This window comes from Physeter macrocephalus, chromosome 13 (assembly GCF_002837175.3).
Source record: "Physeter macrocephalus isolate SW-GA chromosome 13, ASM283717v5, whole genome shotgun sequence".
NCBI classification, from domain to species: Eukaryota; Metazoa; Chordata; class Mammalia; order Artiodactyla; family Physeteridae; genus Physeter; species Physeter macrocephalus.
This window is the reverse complement of record NC_041226.1, coordinates 17,301,552-17,327,553: the sequence shown is the minus strand read 5'-3', so window position 1 is coordinate 17,327,553 and position 26,002 is coordinate 17,301,552. Positions and strand designations below refer to the sequence as shown.

General features: G+C 44.0%; 1 pseudogene; it reads right to left on the bottom strand.

The window, feature by feature from the left end:
• The window catches only part of LOC102975653 (guanylate cyclase soluble subunit beta-2-like), a 39,160-nt pseudogene extending 20,059 nt beyond the window's left edge, over nucleotides 1–19,101 (bottom strand).
• Nucleotides 19,102–26,002: the final 6,901 nt, after the last annotated feature.

Sequence of the window (26,002 nt, the reverse complement as noted above, 5' to 3'; positions counted from 1 at the left end):
ACGTGGGATCCTCCCGGACCGGGGCACGAACCCGCGTCCCCTGCATCGGCAGGCGGACTCTCAACCACTGCGCCACCAGGGAAGCCCTGGAGGCATTTTTGATTGCCACAACCTAGGATGGAGGGGGAGAGCTGGGTGCTGCTAGCATCTAGTGAGTGGGCTAGGGATGCTGCTAAACATGCACAGGACAGTCCCTCATAACAAAGATTATCTGGTCCAAAATGTCAACAGTGCTGAGACTGAGAAACCCTGCCCTAAATCCACAATTAGAAGGTCCAGTTCTTTGCATAGATTGTTCCAAGACTAGTCACCCCACCAGGAGGAGCTGTGCTTTCTGAAGACACAGCACACTGATACCTCTTGATCTCTCTGGCTGTCCTGAGTGTCTTGTGATCCCTTTGGCTTTGCCCGTCTCATCTGTCTGTGCAACTTCTGCATGATCAGAAACACAACATGCTCCTTCTTCCCTGTCCTCTCCTCCTCTTGATTCATGTCAAGGATATCCATGGTTACGTCAATGTCAAAGAAGTCTTTGGCCACAGCCTCAATGATACCTGTAGCAGAAGGATACCTATTGGTGAGGGATGGCGGAAGGCAGTTGTGTCAGCAAAAATCATAAAATAATCAGGTTATACAACTTTTGATAAATATTCCAGAGTTCACCAAGCCCAGGCCCTGCATCAAGGCAGGCAGCATATGACAGATTAATAAATTAAAAAACAATAACTTAAAAGCAGAGATTTACACACTGGATACTAAATATATCCCTGCTAGTCTGATTTCTGTGGGATTGCTGGGTCATATGGTAGTTCTACTTTTAGTTTTTTAAGGAACCTCCATACTGTTCTGCACAGTGGCTGTATTAATTTACATTCCCACCAACAGTGCAAGAGGGTTCCCTTTTCTCCACTCCCTCTCCAGCATTTATTGTTTTAGATTATATATTTTGGAGATTAGTCCTTTGTCAGTTGCTTCATTTGCAAATATTTTCTCCCATTCTGAGAGTTGTCTTTTCATCTTGTTTATGGCTTCCTTAGCTTTTAAGTTTCGTTAGGTTCCATTTGTTTATTTTTGGTTTTATTTCCATTTCTCTAGGAGATGAGTCAAAAAGGATCTTGCTGTGATGCCATGGGGTGTTCTGCCTATGTTTTCCTCTAAGAGTTTTATAGTGTCTGGCCTTCCATTTAGGTCTTTAATCCATTTTGAGTTTATTTTTGTGTATGCTGTTAGGGAGTGTTCTAATTTCATTCTTTTACATGTAGCTGTCCAGTTTTCCCAGCACCACTTATTGAAGAGGCTGTCTTTTCTCCATTATATATTCTTGCCTCCTTTATCAAAGATAAGGTGACCATATGTGCATGGGTTTATCTCTGGGCTATCTATCCTGTTCCGTTGATCTATAGTTCTGTTTTTGTGCCAGTACCATACTGTCTTGATTACTGTAGCCTTGTAGTATAATCTGAAGTCAGGGAGCCTGATTCCTCCAGCTCCATTTTTCGTTCTCAAGATTGCTTTGGCTATTCGGGGTCTTTTGTGTTTCCATACAAATTGTGAAATTTTTTCTTCTAGTTCTGTAAAAAATGCCAGTGGTAGTTTGATAGGGATTGCATTGAATCTGTAGATTGCTTTGGGTAGTAGAGTCATTTTCACAATGTTGATTCTTCCAATCCAAGAACATGGTATATCTCTCCATCTGTTTGTATTTCTAGTTTAGCATCTATTCATTTGTTTTTTTCCGGAAGGCAGTCAACTCATTAAACAAACTCTGGAGAAAATATAAGCAAAATTCAATTGTAAAAGCATTAAGGATCATGTTTTTAAAAGTGTTCCTCTAGGGATCTATCCCAGGGTTCTAATATAAAACATGGGGAAAGCATGCATGAAGATGTTCATCACAGCACTGTTTGCAATAGCAAAAGAGTAGTAGTATCAACTAAAAGTTCAACCATAGGGGACTAGTTAATTACTACATGAAATATGATTCAGCCATTGAATATGGTGGTTTTAAAGACCATGTGAAAACATAAAAGGATCCCTTTTCTATAATGCTGAATACAAAAAAAAGATACAAAATAATATGCAGAATTATCACAACTGTGTAAAAACTCACATATTGAAAATGATGAAATAAAAATGAAAATCATTCCTTCTTTAGGGACTTGGAAACTTATTTTAAGGCTCAATTTTAGGAGTTATGGTCAAGATAGCAAAGAGTCAGACTGCACAAGAGATGGAACTTTAACCTCCTACCCACAGCCAGCTATTACTCATCCTAGGGAATTTATGGGGAAAGACTTCCTTACTCTGGAGACCTCAGAGCTCTGGGTCTGGTTAAGCCACCCACATACCTGGTACAATGTGGCACAGACCACTTCTATCAGAGTAGTAATGGAGAAGCATCTTCCCATCTGCTCCTCTCTCCACACAAAACGATGGTGCATTCATCTCCTAATTAAAAGACACAGCACATTTTCCCCAGTGGATACAATTTCTCTAAATTACGCTTTTGAGGCTTTGTGAAACTTACTCATGACATCATGCAGAACTGTACCCCCAAACCCCCTCCAATCACATAAAAATAAAATCTACCATGGTTTCAGCCCCTAAAAGTCAGCAATTTTATATTATACTTAATCACATAACCAACTCTATATGGCAAGCATTAGCTCCATTGTAAAGAGGAGGAAACTGAACCTCAGGGAAGTTAAGGCCAAATTCATGGTAGAACAACATCTTGACACCCAAATGAACCTTTCTGCCATGCCATGCTGCTTCTACATACACTCCAAGGAGTGGATGGCTGCCATTCTTGGCCTGTGACCAAGTGACCATGAGCATCTCTACTCTGAAAGATCAGGGGCTCAGAGGAATTGGCAAGTGGAGAAAAGTTCATCTCTTGTTCTGGAAGGATAATGCCATCTGTGGTGCAAAGTTGCATGTCTGGAAGATCAAGGATACATCAGAAGAGATCATCTTTCTCCAGGAATAAATGTTGACATCAGTGTGTACCATCTCATGGTAGATTATGTCAGGACATAAGGGTAAAGACTTTGCCTGGGGGAATCCCTGAGAGAAACAATTTTCTCTCCCATTTGATTAGTAAGCAGCTCAGCACCCTGGCTCACAGCTTTTGGTCTGAGCGAGAGAAGAGATTTAGGAAGTGTGTTCCTTCTGAGATTTTTGTTCTCTTCCAAAGTGGTGGTGGTAGTGAGGGCTGGAGGGGGAGTAGGGAGGAGGCGGGGAGGGGGTTCTAGTTAAAATGAAGGGTTTTTTGCCAAGTATTTATCTTTCCAAAAGCATATACAAAGAGAAAGTATGTATTTGTGTGTTTACCTTTTGACTGAATCTAAAGAAGATTTGAGGCAGCACATATAAAAAGCATATGATGAAACAGAAAATTAAGTTATTTCAAAAAATTATATCCAAACCCCACATAGCAAAAAAAATAATAATAACAGAGTACAAAAGGGCTGAAATTAAAATCCACAAGCTTTTGCCACCATTTCCACTCTCACTTCTCACCCTAGCCTAGGCCACTTCCTAAACATACTTCTCGAAGTTTGTGCTTTTAATCCTTCTGGTCAATGTCTCCAACTCTCTAAATAATAAGATTATACTTTTATTTTTAAAAATTGAAATAGGGTTTTATAAAAGTGGAGAACTAGGGCAATGGGAACATAATGAGAAGTCGACCAGAGCATGGTCTTTGGAGACAGACGCACTTGGGGTTGGGTCCTGGCTCGGCCACCACAACCTGGGCAATTTGGGACAGTTACTTGACCTTTCTGGACCTCAGTTTTTTCATCTGTATAATGGGAAGAATAAGAGTACCTAATCTTAGGGGTAAGAGGATAATTCAATGTTTATACATGAGTTAGCCCAATATCTGTCTCATAATTGGTCCTCAAATGAAAGTTAGCTAAAAAATAACAAGATTAAAGGCACAGTTAAAACCAGAAATGTAAGCCTTAAGGTACTGCCAAATTACTAGAGACAGACGTAAAGAAAAAGTCAGGTTTATCTTACTGTATTTTTGCCTAAAGAGATAATCTATAACGTTTTTTCCAGTAGAAAGTACTATACAACAATCAGATATCATTGCACGTATTTCAGCTTGTGTGTGTGTATATATATATATAGTATATTTATATATTTTATTTATCTCATTATATGCAAAATGTCCTTACTGACCCCAGAGAAGTTCTAGTTTATTGCTTCTCTAACACTGGTTTTAGCACAGGAAGGAATGACTATCAGAGGAAGGGTAGCAGGAGTAGGCATAAAAACAATGGACTTGGGACTTCAGAACCTCGGTTCCTTTCATCTTATTCCTAAGAATGACAATAATATTGTGAGAACAATATCTGGAACATAAAAGAGATTCCATAATATTTTTATTTAATGAATAAAAAAATATTAATATCTTCTCCAGAACTGTGACTTAAAATATTAGCCCAATTTTCAAATGAAAGATGTGATATTTAAAATACTATGGAAGATTACTTAAGGACCTTAATTGTATTTCTTTCCATAGTAATTGTAGTGCTTTAGCAAAGAAATTTAAAAGGAAGTTGCCATATGAATCATTGTAATTTTAAAACTGGCCATACAGAAAAGAGAGGAAGAAAACATAAAGGAAGGAAGTTATTAAACATGGAATGCCTTATCTGGACTGATTACAATGCTAGAGATTTCTACATGTTATCTCCTGTAATCCACACATCACTATGGAGTAAGTTTTTTTTTCCTATTCATTCCTTTTTGTCTCTCTGTGTGTCCAATACCTAAAAAGTACTTGGCACATAGTAGGTACTCAATACATATTTATTAAACAAATAAGTGAAAAAAATTGAAGACCAGAGAGAGCAAGTAACTTGCCCAAGATCACACAGCTAGGAAGTTGCAGAGCTGGTCAGACAGCATCGTAGGCTCATGTGACCCCACAGCCAGGGCTCTCTTCACTCCCTCTTCCTGAGTAGTTCACATGATAACAACAGGACGGATCCGACTACTCATCCTACTTGAAGTCAATTAAGTCTCCAAGCCTCTTATTCCTTACTTGAAAATTGGAGGAAATAACTGTTTTCCCATTTAACACCTATGAGGATACATTGTGGTTCATGAGGCACTTGCACATTCATAATCTCACTTTCTCCTCATGACTACCCGTCAAGGGTACTTATGAGCATTCAATATATAAACGGTGAAGAAAGAGCTTAGCAAACTCTGAAGGGCCCTAGAAACAAATATTAACTATTTTATATAAAATAATAAACTATTATTATGATATGTGCAAATGCCACTTTGCCTTTTCAATGAAGCATTTTCTTTTTTAAAAAAGAAAAGGGAGTCTGGCCATTTAAATTTCCAATGATCTCTACAAACAAGAAAACCAAGGACCGAACTCCAGAAGGACATATCCCAGTAGGGAAATTAGTTTAGCACCTCAGGCAGTCACTTCGTGGGTTAATCAGAGTTGGATGGTTTCCGATTCCAGCTCTTGGCCCTGTCAAGTCTTTCCTTCTAATACATGAATAAATGAATCTGGCTGCACAAGTTATTTATCAGCTCCTTCCAGGCCAGGAAACCTGAGGAGAGATTTTGCAAATCCACTGAAACCTGACTGGCTCCAAGCCTTTGTTCCCATTGTGATCAATCTTCTGGATTTAATGTCAAATCCCCCACCAGCCGCCATCAGAATAGGCCCTCCCCCATCACAAAGGCGACCTCTCCAGCTTGCCCTTCTTTGATTCTTGCCGGCCAGTTTATAAAAATGGGCAACAGGTTTTCATTTTCCATTCCTTCCCCCAGAGAGCTCAGCCCACCGACGCCACGTATCAAGCATTCCACAGGCCCCTGGCAACTGCACCCTCTTGGGGGAGGCGGTGAGATGGCCCAGAGCTGCTAGAGCCACCTGCTTCTTCTCAGGGCCAGCAAGATCAGACCTAGATAGGCTTACCTGATAAGGGAGCGCCAGGTAACTCTGGAGGGCATCTAGGTTTTCAGTAAACTCCGTGAGATTTCCTCCCAGTGTCCGTAACATCCTGTCATCGCCAGACATCTTGCGGGATTTAAAGAAGTATTCCCCAAAGAGTTTCAGAATGGCTCCCATGGAGGCACCTGTGGAATCCCAAATAAAAGCACCGGCCAGGTATTCATTTTCACAGTCTTCATTCGCTTCCAAAGGGTTCCAATCCCAGCTCTGTGATACGTTTCTGAATTCTCTCTAAGCCTTCCCTTTCCTCATCAGTAAATGCCAATAATACCATCGAGGTCACGGGGCCACCATGAGAAGCCCCGTGCAGCCTGGCATCTAGTAGGTGCTCGTTAAATTGGTGAGTCCCCCCAGTCCTACCCTGGTCTTTTCCATGGCTCCCATGGCAGAAATTTCTCTAGAATCCAGAAGGGGGTTCAAAGCTGTCAGATTCCTGTGACAATCTCTCCTGCCATCTTTAGACATCTTTGAACACAATGGCCATTAAGTGAACTAAAAGGCTACCTCTGAGAAATAATTATTACTGCAACTGAAAAACAATACCAACAAATTCGTACTATATCAGTTGAGCCAAAAGAGGATACCAAATATTTGCAGTGGTTTCCCCTTTCTTTCTCATCTCCTCAGCATCCTAGTCTCCTTTTTTTTTAATGATGAGACCAATTATGCAAATATTTATTTTTAGGATCTTTATATGCTATTCACTCTTTTTTTATATACAGCAGGTTCTTATTACTTATCTATTTTGTACACATCAGTGTATACATGTCAATCCCAATCTCCCGATTCATCCTACCACCACCACCACCCCCACCCCCACCCCCACCCCCACCCCCCTGCTTTCCCCCCTTGGCGTCCATATGTTTGTTCTCTACGTCTGTGTCTCTATCTCTGCCTTACAAACCGATTCATCTGTACCATTTTTCTAGGTTCCACATATATGCGTTAGTATATGATACTTGTTTTCTTCTTTCTGACTTACTTCACTCTGTATGACAATCTCTAGGTCCAACCACGTCTCTAGTCTTCTTCTCAGGGCAGTTTTTACATTACATCCTCCACAGAAATTTCTCTGACTATCCTGCATCACACTGACTTCTCTCTTCCTAAGTGCTGCATTTTTCTTTTCTCCCTAACTGTATGGTAATTCTGAAGGGCAGTGACCTCACACTACATGTTTTCTGAGCTGGACACAAAGCGGGTGCCTGATAAATGCCTGGGGGTAGCTTTTCGGTGTGAGCGGGGCTATTGTCCCATCTGCTCTGCTGGACTAGATTGCGTGCCATCATTTGCTTTATGGAGGGGCATGGAGTGTTTTTAAAGAATGCTTTTCATAGTTCCTGAAACAGTCATTAATCAATGTTATTTTACTCAGTGCTTGCCAGAATCTTGTAAGAGAGATCACCTTATTAACATGTCCCCTTTTTCACAGGTGAGACCATGGAGGCTGACAGTCACCTATGTGAATTGACCTAAATTACCCAGGGTGGCAGAGGCTCTAACTCTAAATGTGGTGCTTTTTGTGCCATATCCCACAGCCTCTGGAGCAGCAGTTAGAGAGAAAAGGGGTCTCTCCCAAGGTAGGGGCTGCTTATAGGTTTTCATTATTGATACAGGAGACAGTACATCCATTCTCTGTGAGAGAACACTCTCTTATTTAGGCTGGTGTGGTGAATCACGATAGGTCCTGAGGGCTGGGAGAAAGTCTGGAATACCCAGGCTGATGGGACACCTGCCAGATTCACAATCACCAGAATCCGTGGCTGGACCCTTGCAGGTTCTATGAGGCTCTGGCTGGGTCTAGAATCCACAAGTGGTTTTCAGGTCTCCAATTCCTACACTCTCCAGGACCAATTCCTACGGGAGTGGCAAAGGATCCGAGGAGGTCTGGGCACCTTGCAGCCTCTACTTGCTTCCTAAGATGGTCGGAGCAGCAGCTTTCCTACAGCTCATTGTCCATAGCCAGACTATTGGACAGATAATTGTTCTGCAGTCTGAGCAGAGAGTCCCCACTGAGTTGGTCAGGTCTCATCAGAGATGAATTATTTATACGTCCCAAAAATGTATTAGCCAGGTCTTCAGAATCCAAACAAAGCTTGGGACGGTAGGGTGGATGTGGTATAGGGCTTGTGTTAATTGCCTCTGCCGGGTTCTCTGCTTGTGGGTCCATCCCTAGCTGGATGCAGGCAAGTTTGTCTATAACAGCAATCAAGAGCCACCTGCTAACCCCCAAGGGAACTGGAATAATAAATTCCACTCCCCTCTTTTCCAGTGCTGATGAGCCCCTGGGAGGAGAACTCCTGAAAAGTACATGGACACGTGTGGAATTGTTCCTTCCTCTTTCTCCTTCCACCCCTCCTTTCCTGCTAAATCTAGCTTGTTCAAGCTGAGGAAAAAAAAAAAAAGCTGTGCTGCGCGTCCCGTAGGCTGGAGCTCTGAGCAGGTGCATCCTGTAACCTGCTGGGAAAGCACAATCCCAGAGGCCTCCCCGTCCCAGGGACCTCTCTCAGGTGGACTGGACTGTCTGCAAGACCAGCAAAGTTGTATTAAACTGGCAGTGGCAGCCTTGTGTAGAAAGAGCGTCTGCTTGACTTTTAGGTCTATAAACATACAAATATCCATGAAGTTTCTTGTTCCAGACACTGGTTATTTTGTCTCTGGGCACCCAGCTCTGTTCATAGGAAGGACATCTGGCTGGGTGGCCGACTCTTCCTTGAACAAGCATCTTGGGTTTGGGTGTGGTCTTTTCCATCCGTGCTGGGTTTGGAGCTTCCTGTAGGATTTGTAGTTGAGAATGCTTGTCCGGAAGAGGACAAAGGTCACTCTTCAAAACCAACACCTGAATAGTGTAGTTATACAAAGTTCCTCTCAGTGAACTTAGGGTTCCACGAGTTTTCTAAGTCACAGGGGGTCGGAAATATATAGGAAATGCCAAGAAAATGCAAGAGAGAACGAAACACAAGTCGTAGATGCCTTAGCATATTTTTCGATAGTGCAAAGTAGAGTCTATAGTATGCTTAGTATTCTATCTTTTGTGTAGCAAATAAGGGGAAATAAGGAAATATGCATCTATCTACTTATCTGTACAAAAATAAACACAAGAGACTATTGAGACTGGTTATCTACAGAGCACTGGGAATGGGTAGAAATGTTAGGATGGTTGGGGAGTGTGTGTGTATGCAGGTGGTGGGGAACTTCTCTGAGTGTAATTTTTTGCAGAGTTCTGGTTTGAAGAATCATGTTAATGATTCATAAGCTTAAATTAAAGAAAATAAGATCAATAAGGATAGGGGAAACTCTAAGATGGAATACAAACAGAAACATAATTAACAAAACAGTATTTCTACAGAACAGTTCTGAATAACCTAATTGCCCAAGAAAAAAATAACCCAGTAAAATTTGAACATAGTATTTAGACTTTCTCCTTAGGCTAAAGACAAAACAAAATTTAAACAAATATTTGACTGTAGCGAGTAGGCTTCCTTCTCACAGCAGTATGGGTCAGCAATTCTGAAACGACTTTCTAAACACTCAAGGATGAAACCTGTAAGTAAATACGTGGTAAATGATGAGAGCCAGCTTTCTCATTATGTGAGAAAGAAGAAGACTAGAATGAAGCCTGTGGTGTGGATTAGGAAATCTACCCTAAGAAGACCACAAAACCCATCACAGTTTCAGATAGATGGATAGAAAGGAAGAAAGAGAGGGAGGAAGATGACAGATAGATGGATGGTGTGTGTGTATGTGTGTGTATGTGTGTGTGTGTGTGTTCAGGCTTCCTTGGAGAAATGGCAGATTTCAGGGCTGGGGCAGGAAAATGATGAGTTTATAACATTTTGTCACACCAAAAAGTAAATAAGTGATCAAAGAATGATGGGGGAGGGAGGGTGGGAGGGAGACACAAGAGGGAAGGGATATGGGGATATAGGTATACATATAGCTGATTCACTTTGTTATACAGCAGAAACTAACACAACATTGTAAAGCAATTATACACCAATAAAGATGCTAAAAAAAAAAATAAGAATGATGGGGACATGTCAAGGACACAAGGACCAGCTTGGAGGGGCTCTAACTGGCTAAATCTTGGAGAATTTGAGCATTAAAATAATTAAAGGATTACAACCTACTAAAAAATGAGTCAAGCGTTCACACTGGGATGGATGGATAGATAGATAGATAAATAGATAGATAGGGAAAATTCTTCCTTATAGTAGATATTCAACTAATAAATGTAAAAGAAATGATATACTTAGAAAATCACCATTTGGCCACTCTTATAATTATTAATCCAGATAAGAATCACCAATGAATACTAAAATTAGGGGAGGAGAAGTTTGAGAAACAACAAGATAATATACATAGTCTAAAAGTATCTTCTCACAAGATACTAATTTCAAAGGGAAAAAATAATTTTACAGTGGAGAAACCTGGCAGATTCCACATTAACTAAGTGATCAAAGTTAACACCAATAATGGGACAAATCAACATAAGATACCTCCTGATACGATGAACTGGGAAGGGAAAAACATCACTCTGTGGTCTTTCCACCAAGAAAGCATAGCCTGAATTGAATCATGAGAAGATATCAGATAATCCTGAGTTGAGGGGCATGCTACAAAATAGCTGACCAGAACTTTCCAAAGATGTCAATGTTATGAGACCCAAAGAAAGACTTGGGAACTGTTCCAGACTGCAGAAAGCCAAAGAAATGTGACAACTGACATGATCCAGGGTTTTCTTTTGTCCTACAGGTCATTACTGGGAAAGCTGGCAAAATCTCAATGAAATCTGTAGATGAAATAATAGCACCATATCAATGTTCACTTCCTGAGTTTGGTAGCTGTACTGTAGTTACTTAAGAGAACTTTTAGGGATAAAGAGACATCATTTCCTTAACATACCAACGATTCAGGAAAAATATATATATATATATATAGATATAGATATAGAGAGAAGGATAGAGCCAACATGGTAAAATGTTAACATTTGGGGAATATAGATGAAGAGTCTATGGCAATCCTTTGTACTATTCTTACAAACCTTCTGTGAGTTTGAAATTATGTCAAAGTAAAAAGGGTTTTCCGATTGTCCTGAAAAGACCTTAGGAAATCTAATATAAGAAGACCACAGTTATCCACAGCCAGCTGAGATACGGCTGGGTCCTGGGCCTCTGTGATATTCTGAATTTTGAATTTTGCTAGGTATAATCAGGGTATTATGATTATGCTTTAAAATGTCTTTATGCTGTTAGAGACTCATACTGAAATATTTACAGGTACAATTATGGGAAACCTGAGATTCACTTTAAGACTTTCCAGCAAGAAAAAAACCAGAAAAAAGGGTAGAGGAATCAGAGAGATGAAACAAGATTGGTGAAATAGGAATAATGATTGAAGCTGGGTGAAGGGTATGTGGGCTTCAGTGTAAAATTCTCTCGACTTTAGTGTATGTGTGAAAATTCTATTAAAAAGTGGGTTTGTTTTTTTTTTAAATAGAAGACTTCTTCGAAGGCAGTGAAATAAGTGTCACAAAGTGTCTGTGCTTGGCTTCCCAGGAGAGCTGTAGAGCCTTCTGGGGAGTTTTTCAATTGGAATGATGTATAAACTCAAACTTTCTGACTTAACAAGCTTGGCTCTTTGACGTCACCAGGAAATGTTTACTAATTGCTGGGCAATAGCTCAAGGGACTGGGAAGAGCAGAGGTAGGCTGTGCAGGGCGGCAGGAGGGGACACCTGCTAAGGCTCAGGGGGGCCCCAGAGCCACCGCTGCCCACGCTGGGCCTTCTGGGTAAAGGGCTGCTCAGGGCTGGACTGCCCACGCCCCTCGCCTGCTTCCCATCACCCAGAAACAGGCAACAAGAGCTACGCCTCACGGTGACCCACCTGAGGCACCCAGAAAAGCATGTGCTCTTCCACAAGACAGGGGAGTGACTGCCACACATTTTTGAGAGTTTTCTATTGACAATGGGTATTTTTTTCCCCAAAGCTTTGGTTTCCCAAACAATAAGTTTTAGGTGTCAGGAAAGAACTATTCATCTAGAGTACTCTCCTTCTCAAATAATATATGGCTTCAGCCAGGCACGAGATAACCAGTGGGGAAATCTTCTGTGAGGAGATAGAGGCCTTTAAGAAACGGAGAAGGGGGCCTTCCCTGGTGGCGCAGTGGTTGAGAGTCCGCCTGCCGATGCAGGGGACGCGAGTTCGTGCCCCGGTCCGGGAAGATCCCACACGCCGCAAAGCGGCTGGGCCCGTGAGCCATGGCCGCCGAGCCTGCGCGTTCGGAGCCTGTACTCCGCAACGGGAGAGGCCACAACGGAGAAGGGAACTTCCCTGGTGGTCCAGTGGTTAAGACTCCACGCTTCCATTGCGGGGGGCACGGCTTCGATCCCTGGTCAGGGAACTAAGATCCTGCGTGCCACACGGCGTGGCCAAAAAATAAAAGAAGAAGAAGAAAAGGAGAGGAACAGCTGCCCATGTTGGTACCGTAGGTTACAAGAAGGAAACAGACTCTAAATTGGGAGGGCTGGGTTCCAGGTGCAGCAATAAGTTGATCAGGCAATAGAGAAAAGGGAGCTGGGAAATGGATTCAGGCAGCTCAGGTGGGAGACCCTTTGCAGCCAGGGCGCAGTCTCACTCATGCCTGGTATAAGCTGCCAGCTTCCTGGTGAGCTTTGAAACAGAGACGTTGGCCCAACTAGGGGTCCACCGGGTGGTCTCAGTAGACCTGCTTTGCTGGTCCACTGAGAGAGAGGGGCCTGCTTTGCTGAGTACCCACTCTGTTGTAGGCACTTTGCTTACATTACTGGACTTCATCTTTAGGATAACCATCCAAGGTAAGTGCTGTAGGTACCAGCGATGTTTACCGATGGGGAATTTGCCCCAGGTTACCCTATTAGGAGACGATACAGCCAGGGGACTCACCCAGGGCTCGCTGATTCCAAAGCCCTCACCAGAGATCTCATGCCCACCCAGCCTCCTCCCGCCCACAGGCTGCAGCGATGGCCTTGGAGTCAGGACACCTGAGTTCCAGCTCCATTTTTGGTTGGTTGCAGGGTTTGGGTTGCTTATCTTACCTCAGAGGGTCACAGTAAAGATCAAATATGATAAGGCCTGATTTCAGGACTTTGTAAAATTTTATGTTGTTACTCTTCCTTTTACAGAGGTAGGTGCAGAGAAGGCTTGCTGGCATTTGCCGATGGCTAACTGTTGAAATGCGTTTCACTACTGGTTTCTTAGCGAGCAAAGTCTAGACGGGCACAACTCTGTCCAATGGCTGTTGTGTGTTGTTTTGAATTTTGTCACTTCAGATCACTAATAACCCACTTACAGACTAAGTAGGCACTTATTCATATACAGAACAATTCTTATGCAAGGCTCAACCTGCCATCTGGTCCCATCCTGAATTATGCTAATTAGAAAGCACAGAGCTATGCAGTGGCAGAGTGGTCTGGAAAAGTCCCAACAATTGCTTAAAGGTAGAGAAACGGCATTCTGGAGCCCACTTGGAAGGCAAAGCACTAACGAGTGGTAATGGAGCGTGCTTTTTTCTTTGTCTAATGGGAGAGTTTGTCTCAATTGACGAGTGTCTTTTATTAAACAGTGAAATGCCCTTCCTGCAGACTTCTTTCCTTCGGCAGGGACTTGCTCTCTCTGATTCATGGGAGAGAGATGTTAGACATGATAGATAGATAGAAAGATAGAAAGATAGATAGATAGGCAGGTAGATGTACAGCCAGGGCACTCACCCAGGTCTATCTGATTCCAAAGCCTTTGCTAGAGACGTAGTCAGTCTATATATCTATATCTGTATCTGTGTCTATTTCTATCAATAGATAGATAGATGTGGAGAGAAACCACACAGCCTACGCTTCCCAGGACCATCCTGATTCCAAGTCTCCAGCATGTGTTTACTCAGATTTGAATCTCAACTTTTGATTTGAAAAATGCATTCACTGTACTTATATGCCCTTTCAGGGATAGGCCAACAGGTGTCGTTGAGATAAACAAGAAAACACCCTTCTGATTTTCAAAGCTGGACAGATAGAAATCACAGTGGTAGACTTTGGCCTTTGGTAGAAAGGTGGTGTGAGTCAGACCACACATTGGTCTATAAACTTGTTGCTGCCTCTGAACGTATTAGTTGGTTTGGAATTGTGAATGCACTGGGGCAGGTGTGTGATGGGGTCTCTCTGCTAAAGGTACTGCTACACCACATGGTGTCCACAATCATACAGAGTTACAAAAACAGCCTGGGCGTGATATTAGACATGTGTAGCATTTCTTTCTGGACATGTAAAAACTTATTACATTTCTGTACTGGTCTTCCAGGGCTGCCTTAACTGCATACTGTAGACTGGAGGGTGGCCTAAATAACAGAGATTTATTTTTTCACAATTCTGGAGGCTAGAAGTTCAAGATTAAGGTGCCAGTATGGCCGGGTTCTAGTGAGAGCTCTCCTCCTGGCTTCTCCCTCTGTCCTCACATTGTGTGTGTGGTGCGGGGGGGTGGAGGGAGAGACAGACAGACAGACAGAGACACAGAGAACGAGCTCTCTCTAGTGTCTCTTCCTATAAGGGCACTAGTGCCTTCATGAGTCCCATCCTCCTAACCTCATCTAAACCTAATTATCTCCCCAAAGGCCCCACCTGCAAATACCATCACACTGGGGGTTAAGGCTTCAACGTATCAATTTGGGAGGGGGCACAATTCAGTCCACAGTAGTTCTTCAATAAAAAAGAGATTTTTTTTTTTTTTTTTTTTTTTGTGGTACGCGGGCCTCTCACTGTTGTGGCCTCTCCCGTTGCGGAGCACAGGCTCCGGACGCGCAGGCTCAGCGGCCACGGCTCACGGGCCCAGCCGCTCCGCGGCATGTGGGATCTTCCCGGACCGGGGCACGAACCCGTGTCCCCTGCATCAGCAGGAGGATTCTCAACCACTGTGCCACCAGGGAAGCCCAAGAAAGAGATTTTAAAAATCTTGAAAAATGTTTGTTTCTTACAGATCCATTCTCCAGATCATGAGATGAGTATACTTTTCCTGTAAAGGGCAAATAGTAAATATTTCCAGCTTTGAAGGTCATGTGGTCTGTGGAGTAGTGCATGTTAGAATAAAGAGTGCGTGCTTTGAAACAACATATTTAACACCATAACCACATATTTTAAAATACTAAAAAGCAATGTTTAAGAAAACGAACCCCCAAATCTCTTCGGCATGTGTGTTAAACCAGAAGATGGGAGAGGTAGCACCTGGGGCAGGCGTGCTGCTGCACCTTGGACAGGAAGGCTGCTACTTAGCAGAGCTGAGTCTGGAAGCCGGGGCTCTGGGCTCCCAGCCCAGGGGCGGGCCAGTGCTATAAAGAGCACACCCTCTGGGGTCAGACTCCTGCAGGAAATCTCACTCCACCTGCCTTTTGACAGCCCAAGCCCCACACCAACCTCCCCCAGCATCAGCTACGGGGATGATAAAGGGGTCTGGGAGCCCCCCAGATAGGCAGGACAGAGTAGGAGTGGGGTTCGCAGGTGGCACTGGTCTGCTTTTTCTCCAGAAGCTCTCCCTGTGAGCCCCTTTGGAGAGGGGGGGTCAACGGGGGAATGCCCAGCTGTGACCACTGGGAGGCCACATGAGCCCTGCCTGCCAACCGCCTGTGTCTTCTTTCAAAGGGTCACTGCCAAGGGAAGCTGGGCACTGGCTTCGGAAAGTGTCCGGAGATGTTGTTGCTCTTGGATCCCAGATTCAAGGAGCTGAACGATCGAACGAACGTTTCACTCCCTGCACCTTATTTCCAATCTCAGAAACAACCTTGTCGAGTTCTGTTAGGAGGTGCAGGTGACAAGTGACTAGGAGCTGACAAACCTCTGACTGGACCCACTGATGCTCGGGATTTCTCCTCGCTCCAATCACCATTATCCTGCCAGCCCTCGTTGGCACCGCTGGCCCCTGCTTGGCTCAGACAAACAGCCTGATGAGCCAGGGGCAGCAGGTGACCGCCCCTGGCTGGGAAGGGTCTGCTCATCACACACGGCTACCCCCTAAGTCTCAACGACCCCCCTCGAGGCTTTGCAGACACTCCCAGCTTCTCCCAGATGCAGATGCCCAGAAGGTTTTCTGCATCCAGGAGATGACCGGGGACATGAGAAGACACAGATATCGGTCAAATCGCCATGTGAAAATCCAGGGAAAAGCCTTCTTTTCTATTGGATCCAGGTGCATGAGGTTAAGGCTGGCATATTTATTTTTTAATCAGAGAATTCTCCTGAGATTCAAAGGAAGGGGAAATAAACACAATGCCTCACCTGACACAGGCACGTTACACATCACGACCACATTCTGGAGGAGCCCCCTGTCCCTGCGGGCTGAAGCTCGGCTGGCTGCTCAGGTGTGTTCTCCAGCACACCTGCTGGGCGGGGTCTGCGGGGCCTGGTGGGGCTAGCTTTAACCTGTAACCGCCTCAGCAAGAGGTCCCGAGGACAGCAGGCCAGTTGTCTGGGCCCTCAGAGGCACCGTGAAACCAGCTAGAAACTGCCCCCTGCCTCCTGATCCTCTGGAGCTGCACAGCAACCAGCGGGCCCCGAGCTTCCAGGACTCACCCACATGTCCAACAATTCTGCCCCAGGGTCTCTGATGCCAGGTGAGCATGCTGATCCAGTGACCACCTGCGAGAATTCCTAAATGCCATCTTAGCATGACCCAAAGCCACACTGCCTGTTGAGGAACGGGCAGGGGAAATTTAACTGGGACTGACAGAGAAATGTTATCAAAGAGGCTGGAAGTGCCGGGAGCCTTCCTCTGCTTCTTGCATGCAGCCCCTAGAACCTGGGGCAGGGGAGGCCACCTGCCCCTCCTTCCTGTCCAGGGCCCAGTTCATTGTGTGCTCAGTGCTGGTGAGAAGGAAGGACAAAGGAAAGGAGGGTGGACTGGGTTGAATGATGTCCCCCCAAAATCTCTGTCCACCTGGAACCTCCGAATGTCACCTTCTTTGGAAGTGGGGTCTTCGCAGATAGAACTGGTTAAATGAAGATGAGGCCATACTGCGTGAGGGTGGGCCCCAAATCCAGTGACATATCCTTATAAGAAGGCTGTGTGGAGACACACGGGGAAGAAGGCCACGTGAAGATTGAGGCAGAGATTGGAGCGATGCAGCTACAAGCCAAGAATTGCTAGCAACCAACAGAAGCTAGGAGAGAGGCATGGGACTGGTTCTCCCTTAGAGCCTCCGGAAGGAGTTAACCCTGCTGACACCTTGATTTTGGACTTCCGGCCTCCACAACTATGGGAGAATAAACTTCTGTTGTTTGAAGCCACCCAACATGTGGTACTGTGTTACGGCAGCCCTAGGAAATTAATACAGAGGGAAGGAAGGGAGGAAATTTTTTTTGAGAACTTATTATATACACCAGGTACCACATTTGGTATATTCCACATACATCATCTCATTTAATCCTCAAAACAACTCTGAAGGGTAGATCTTATAATTATTCTCATTTGAACAGTGAGAAAACTATGACTGCATAAGTTAGTTGTCCTCGGTCCCTTAAACTAGAAAGCGACAGAGCTAACTTCTCTCTTTGTCCTGTAGCTCTGCCCCTTAGTGCCTGGGCAGTGAGCAAGTTAATATAATAAACCATCCCTTGCTGATATATCCATTCTGGGAGTACATGTGCATTGTAAATGGGACCATCCACACACTGTCCCCCCAGTTATGACCCTGTCAACGGCATTTTAATGGCTGGGCAGATGGGAAGATGTCCCATGGCAGAGCAGATGAGGCAGAATTGGCACTCAGCACCCCACAAAGCACACCATGTCCATTTCCGGAGAAACACAATGGGATTCTCAGTGCTGTTCCTCCTGACAGCCGGAAGTCATTGTGACGATCTATTTCAAAGATATAACAACATCTGTCAGAGACAACGTCAAGGCCAAATAGGACAGCGGTGTTGCAGATGATGAAACTCAGCGTTGCTCACAATTTTTGTCCATAAGACGCATAAGGTTACTCAGATGGAAAGGATGAGTTACCAGGTTAGGGTGGGTCTGAAATCCAATATGACTGCAGTCCTTATGGGAAGAGGGAAACTTGGACATAGAGACATAGACACACAGGGGAAAGGTGGCCCTGTGAAGGCAGAAGCAGAGATTGGAAGTATGCTGTCACAAGGAACACTTGGGGTCACCAGGACCTGGAAGAGGAAGGATTCTGCCCTAGAACCTTCAGAGGGAGCTTGGCCCTGCTGGCAACTTGATTTCACACTTCTGGGCCCTGAGCTATGCTAGAATAAATTGTTTAAGCCACCCAGTTAGTAGTACAGTTGATCCTCATTATTTGTAGATCCGTATTTGCAAATTTACCTACTCCCTAAAGTGTACTTGTAACCCCCAAATCAATACTCGTCAGAGCTTTCGTGGTCATTCGTGGATGTGTACAGAGCAGGGGAAAAAGTGAGCCACCGAGCATGCATGTTTCTGGCTAAGGTCACAGGAGGCGATGCTCGCGTTCTGGACTCGGTTCTCAGACTGTAAACAAGCGTCCTCTCGGCAACCTACGTAGTACTACGTTTTTGCATTTTTGTTCTTTTTGTTGGTTCTGCTGTTTAAAATGCTCCAAAGCATGGTGCTGAAGTGCTGTCCAGTGTCCTAAGCACAGGAAGGCTGTGATGTGCCTTACAGAGAAAATACATGATAAGCTTAGATAAGCTTCATTCAGGCACGAGTTACAGTGCTGTTGGCCGTGAGTTCAATGTTAATGAATCAACAATACATATGGAAAAAGGTGTCTTTAAACAGACACACACACAAAATAAGATTATGTATTTATGAGTTATGCAGATGAAAATGGTTGTGGCCAGAGGCTCTCGGGAACCTAACCCTATCTTTCCTATAGGAACAGTGGCTCAGAATTTGCTAATTCAGTGTTTGTAAACTTTATAGACCAGAACTACCGCAAATAATGAGAACTGATCACACTTTGCTACAGCAGCCCCAGGAAGCCAAAAAAAGCCCTATTCAGACTTACCAAGAACCTTGCAAGCCTCTTGGATGAGCTTAATGGTGATGACGTCATCATACACTGTGTCAGTCATGAAGGCATCCTGCACTGCTGCAGAAGCTCTGAAAGATAAATCAAGGTGCAATGGAAATCCAGCAACTGGAGCTTTGCCCCAGGAATATAGCCACCGACCCAGCAAGATATAGAAAGAACACTCCTGATCATAAGGGATGGGAAGCATTAGAGTGTTTTGGTGTCAGCTCTTCAAAGAAGCCTTCCCTGGAGCCCAGTTTGGATCAAGAGCTCCCTTCTTGAGTACCCACAGCAGGCTATGAGTTTCCCCAACTTCTATCCAGATTATCGGTCTTACCCTCTAGACTGGGTTCCTTGATTGTGACTTTTATTGTGACATCTTTGAAGCCCCTGCACACGGCACTGTGCTTGACACGTGTTAAGAACCTAATACATGGTAGTGAACTTGGAGCTCTGTGGTCATGGAGCCTCCTCCTCTGAAGCAGGTAGAGTAGCTCACGGTTTTACACTGTGCTTGGCTGGGTTGTAGGAGTTACTGCTGGACTTTGGTCTCGTAACAGCTAACCAGACCTGGTGAAGAGAGGCTTAGCCTGGGAGTCAGAAAGTTTGCACTCTTGGCTTGGCTTTTGTGTGAATCACTAAAGTGTAGTTAGCAATTCAGTCAACTTAGGGGGAAGGAGGCAGGTCAGGGAATGCTTCCCTGAGAAAGGGAGGTTTCACTGGAACTGAGGAATGGGTAGGCCAAGAGGAACATTCTGGACACAGAGAATATGCTTCTTGGCAGCAGAGAGTACATTTGAAGAGCAGCGAAGAGTACAGAACATTTGAATTTATCCCAGAACACACCATAGAATCTTGGAATTGGGAGAGGCGAGAAATTTCCTAATTGTCCAATTTCCCACCTTACAACTCAGTTTCTTCCTAACAAGAATCTCACTTCCCTGCAAGGCAGTACTTTCTATTCACAGACTACTCTCTCTGAAAGAAGGTTCTTTCTTAAGTTGAGCTGAAACCCACTTCTGAGCCCTATTAATACCTTCTATTTGTTGAGCATCTGCTTTTGGCCACAGATGACAGATTATTTCTAATCACCCCTTGTACTGTTGAGGAAACTGATGCTCGGAGAGGTTAGTGTCTTGCCAGCATCAGCCAGTGGACAAATGAAGGATCTCTGAAGACCACATACATCCTGCATTTTGCTGCTGCTACTGGCCTTAGTTCTGCCCTTAGGGGAAAGGCAAACTGGGCCGGTCCCACCTCCAGGTACCTAGCCCTCTGTATTTGAAGATCCTTACTCACTCCTAAATCTTTAAATTTTTCTCCTTTATCTTTCTGCAATTCATCTTCTTCACTGCAAAATACGGTAATGATAACTGTCCCACATTTCTGACAGGAGTATGGATAAGGATAAAACAGGATGACCAAAGGGAGAGAGCTCGGGGGAAAATGAGAAGCACCGTCTCATGTGCCAGGAGGAGCTGCGATAGTACTGAGGACACAGAGGTGGCCAGGGAAACTGGGCAGTGACTCGGGCTGGGAGGCAGGAGACCGTCCCAGGCCCATCCTGACACAAATGAGCTCTGAGGGAAAAATCACTCCCTCTCTTTAGGCCTCAGTTTCCTTATCTGTAAAATAAAGGAGGTGGTTGGTGAATTCAGTGTTCCTCAGCCACTTTTTCAATCCATGTTCCTCCTCTTCATACACATCCTCACTGGGGATTCTCAGACAGCCCCAGGGGCCCTGACCCTGTGGTCGTACGTGACTGAACCGGAAGCTCCCCGAGTTTCCCTCTGTTTGTAAGGCTTCCTGCTCAGGTGCATGTCTGTACAGTGGTCCCTAAGCATCAGCAGTTGTAGCTCTTCAGAGAAACTGGTGGCGCCCGGGGCAGATGGGGCATCTAAACCACCGCCTCTCCCTTAAGTGGGGTGCTCTCTGCCATGTGGCCATCACCCTCCACCTCCTCCCCAGGGCCTGTGGGCCTTTGTGAAAACACGTGCCCTGCTTCTGTGTCTATGAGCAAAATAGAAACGTAATGGGCAAGACCCACATTTAAACTTGACATGGTGCCATGGTTTGTTCTGAAGGCCCCAGAAAGATTATGTCATCTCCAGGACCCTTGGAAATGGAACAAACTCTGTGGCATCCCTAGGCCTTTGGTGGGACCACCCATTCATACCTGTCTGGGTCTGGCAGCCTCTTCTTCCCTGTAGGCCGAGCTCATAGCACTTTAGTGTCAAAGTGTGTATATGTTGCACATTTCTGGAACGCCAGACATGCCCAGACTGTTAGGATTACACAGAGATTGTCAGCCTTGTTTACTGATCCCAGGATCTTGCACCGAACACTTCTCACAGAGTCAGTGCATGCTTACATATAGAGTCATTTGAGTCGCTTTAGTGGAACAGTATGTTTACCAAGAATTAAAAAAATAAATAAGCCAATTGATATCTTTCTAATGAGATGGAAAAGCCTCTGGTAAGAAGAGAAGGAGAGAAAAATGGCCATCAGAAAACACGTTAAAAGAGATCGGGGATTGGAAAATCAATGAATGCGGGAAACGAAGTAAGAGGTCAATGTTTCCAGCTCAGAAAGGAGCAGAGTATTTCATGCAACATGAAAAGTGCCAACCACGTAGGTGGTCACATAGACACATATTCAGGAGATCCTGCGAGTCAATATTTAACTAAAACAGTCAGCCATTAAATGTATGTTCCTCTTTAGTTGGTTCCAGCTAATGATACCCAAAATATCTGGGCAGGAAACCACGGCCAGGCTGCCCATTCCAGGATAACTTGGGGAGCAAAATAAACGTACAGATTCCTGGCCCCTGGAGGTGGTGTCTGGAAATTCATATTTTTTTAACCACTTGTCTCTGATGACTCTCCAGGCTTGGACGCCACTGCTCAGAAACACTTTCTAGGATTCAATCTGGCAAGGCAAAGGATTACAAATTATAGATCTTACATTGTTCGACATGACTAAACTGATGTAATGGTTTCTAAGAGTCCAGAGTGAGCCGTAAAGCCCACAGGAAAAATAAATAGCACTCTGTAGCCAGTTTCAGGCCAAGAAAATGGGATTGATTCTAAAACATGGGAAATTGTTCCTTCATGAGTTCCCTTATGGCAGGTGGGGAGTTCATATAACAAATCTGAGTGTCACCGCGTGACCCAAGGTATAGCTGGGGAAGGGGAGGTGCTGAGAATTGGTGGGGGAGGAGGGGTGTTGTCCTAGTGTCGTGGCCATCTGCTGTTTGGAAGACGCACCAGCCTGTCACCCAGCCAGTCATCTGGCTGGTATCCACAGCTCCCCAGGCTTTCGTGACAAGTCCAGACTTCTTGGGTTGATGCAGACAGTCCTCCATGACCTAACACCTGGACCACCCCCACTTCTCTCCTCCACACTCTCCTCTAGCCGTTCCTCCAGCTGCTCAGAATTCTAGCCATGCCTATTCTTCCTCCCTCCCTTCCCACAGACTCTCCCCCCACGGGAAGGGCCCTCGCTCCCTCTTATCTGGCTAACTTTTGTTCCTCCTTCCCAGCTCAGCCTAAGAATCACTGACCCTGGTTGTTCTGAGCAACAGTCAGATGCAGGCATCCCTCCTCAGAGCCCAGAGCCTCCCTGTGTTTACCTGCCTTAACACTGGCTGCAAGTGGAGGCTTGGATTTACCTGTCCAAATGCTCCCTAGACTACAGAGTCCCAAAGGGCAGGGAAGTGTCATTTGACTTCATATCTTCAATACCTACCATTGTACCTGGCACCCAATAGGGCCTGATGGGATATCTATAAGAGAATTTAGCAGATGAGAGACACCTACCTTGACAGAGGCTCACACATTCACTGCATGTGAGTCAGGAGACCTGGGAGCTAATCCTGGTTCTGCCATAATGCAGCTGGATAACTCGGAACAAATCTCACTGTGCCTCCATTTCTTCATCTTTATAATGATAGTATTGGGTTAGGTCAATGTTTCCATGGCGATTTTGATGTCCATCCCTCCCCTCTCGTGCCCTCCACTCTCCCCAGCCAACACATGACATGATTCATTGAGAAAGACTCTGATGCTTCAACCAGCAGTTCTCAAACTGTGTTCCATGGAACCCCTGTGGGTCCCTAAGATGCTTTTAGGGGTCCATGAGGTCAAAACCACTTTCATAATAAAATCAACACATTATTTGCCCTTTTCACTGGTTGATATTTGTGCTAATGGTACAGAAGCATTGGTGGGTAAACTATTGGTGCCTTAGCATTGAATAGCAGTGGAATTAATCTGTACTAAGTAGTCACTGTATTCTTCACTGCCACACACTCATGGCTTAAAAAAGAAAAAAGAGGGAAGGTCAGCTTCACTTCAGATCATCCTTTATGACACACAGTAAAAACTATGTTTTATTAAATCTTGGCCTTGAGTACACATCTTCTGACCATTCTGCGTGACAAAGTAGGAAGCATGTGTACACAGAAAGCACTTTGCTGTATACCGAAGTGTAGAGGGTCACCTCGAGGAAAAGCACTTCTGCAATTGTTTTTGTGAGCTGAATTAGCCACTTTTTTCATGGAACATCATTTCTACTTGAGAGAACCACTGATAGACAAATAACGGTTACTCAGACTTGGATATTTGGCAGACATTTTCTTAAAAAAAGAACAAAGTTAGCTTGTCATTTCAGGGAAAGTAACTGACAGAATTTGTTGCCAATGATCAAACTCAAGCTTTCAAGTGAAAATTGGAATTTTGGAAAACTTGCATCTGCTACTGTGAGCTCATTAGCTCCCCAATTCTAAGAGGCTTTGGTGAGATTGTGGTGATATTGACAAATGTGATTTTGATATTGTATAATGTACTGTATCATGTCAACATTCATAAGATCTGCATAACTCAAGGAGCTAGTATTTTCCAAATGACAAATGCATGACAGCTCAAAACGATGATAAAAGATTTATTTCAAAGGGTAACACAGGCCATGGGACTTGCACATAACAGAGTACAAAAAAGGCCATTGGTGTGGTTTCACACTCAATATTGTAACAGATCTTTGAGAAACAACCACTTGTGGAGCTTTGGTGGGGGTTTAAACGATTCACCACAATTATCTAAAAAGAGCATTAAAATACTTCGTCCTATATTTTCATCATATAGTTCAACCAAAACCACAGATCACAGCAAACAGGGTATGGAAGAGAATATCCAACTATCTTTTAGCAATTCAAATGTTAAAGTGATTTGTGAAAATCTGAAAGGAGTGACATTTCACTTTTCTCCCTAATTTTTTTATTTGGATACTGCAGTTATTTTTCATAATATAATACTTATGCTGACATGTAATAGGTTTATTATTGTTATTTTTAGATCAGTTAATAATTGACTATTTTTTTAAGTTTCTCAGTTTAAATTTCTAATATAGTAAATGCCAATAAATGAACAAAAGTCCTTGGGGTTTTTAATAATTTTTAAGAGTAAAAAGCCTACCTGAGACAAAATTGTTTGAGAATTTCTCGTTTACACCCAGAGTGAATCAGATTTACTTTTGAAGCTGCTAGGGAAGGATCAACACTGCCCAGCCCCCTCTACCTTGCAGCCATCCCCAGGATGGAGGGGGGATCGCTGTGTGCCCTGATGGTGGTCCTGGATGCCTGTGGAAGGGACTTCTGGCCACCCAGCCCCCAAGGGCCACCTTCCCCTGGAAGACTCAACAAGCATCCAGACCTTAATGTGACCCCCAAAAAAGGCATCCAAAGGAAAGGCCACGGTCCCTTAACTGGGGACCATCTCATCCCAGAGAACTTGATAGAAGGCAGGGGAAGAAGGGGAGAGACAGGTAGAGATGAAGGGTTGGCCTTCTCCTGGGACTTGCTACCAGGAAAGAAGCATGCCTTTGTAAGAAAGTGCTGAGAAAATTATAGATGTACAGAGAGAAATTTGTCTAAGCTAACAATAAAAATAAAACAATAAAAATAATTTTCAGCCAGCCATGTCAGAGGAATATTCATTCTATTCTCTTTATGGAAAATGATCTTATTAAATCATCGTCAGATGAATGGGCAAACCAAAAGCAGCCAAAGATGTGAGTAAAAATGTTATAAAAGTGGATCAATAGTTAAGTAATGATAGTAATAATAAATAAACTTTACCTTTGGGGCCTTTGATGTTTTGTTATCTGTCAGCTTTTAATTTTTTCTCATTCTAAATAAGTGCTGACTTTTGTAACAATTTTTATTTGTAATTTTATATTCTTTTTTAAAGGAGGCTCTCCAAATTATAGAAGCTTCAAGACCTATAATATCTGTTTTTACCCCTGCTAAATTTATCTTCTATATCTTCCCACGGAACAAAAATATTTTTCAAGTTTAACTTTCAATGGTCTTTACTAGAAAAACAATTTCTATTATATATGTAATGATATAATATTAAATACATATTTTAAAATTTTCTAAGCCCTTGAATATTCTGATATGATCTTTGGGGAATAAGTCCCCCAGTTGCGATATCCTAACCAAACTGATTTCTCAGGGCCCTTCTAGTTCTGATGACCTTATGATTTCAGGCAGCCAGACAAACCAGGAAACACATCCATGGCCAGAAATGGAGGATGAGTTATACGACAGGCAGCATTCCTTGATAGAAGTTAAAAAATAGAAACTCTTGGCTTTCAACTACTTTTAAACTAGACTTTATTTACGGAAAAAGTAGGGAACTTGGAGGGAGGGAGTGCTCTCGGCCTCTAAGGAAGGCTTGAGAGGCTTGGTGAGTCAGTGGGAACAGAGGAGGTAAAGAAGGAGCAGGAACGGGAACGACCCTGATCGTTTCTCACTCAAATTGTTTTTCAGTAGATTTGAAGGGTTGCTTTTCAAGATGTCGAAAGGGTAGGAGCATTTCTCATTCGGTAAGAACAAAAATCCAAGTTTGGGGCTTCCCTGGTGGCGCAGTGGTTGAGAGTCCGCCTGCCGATGCAGGGGACGCGGGTTCGTGCCCCGGTCCGGGAGG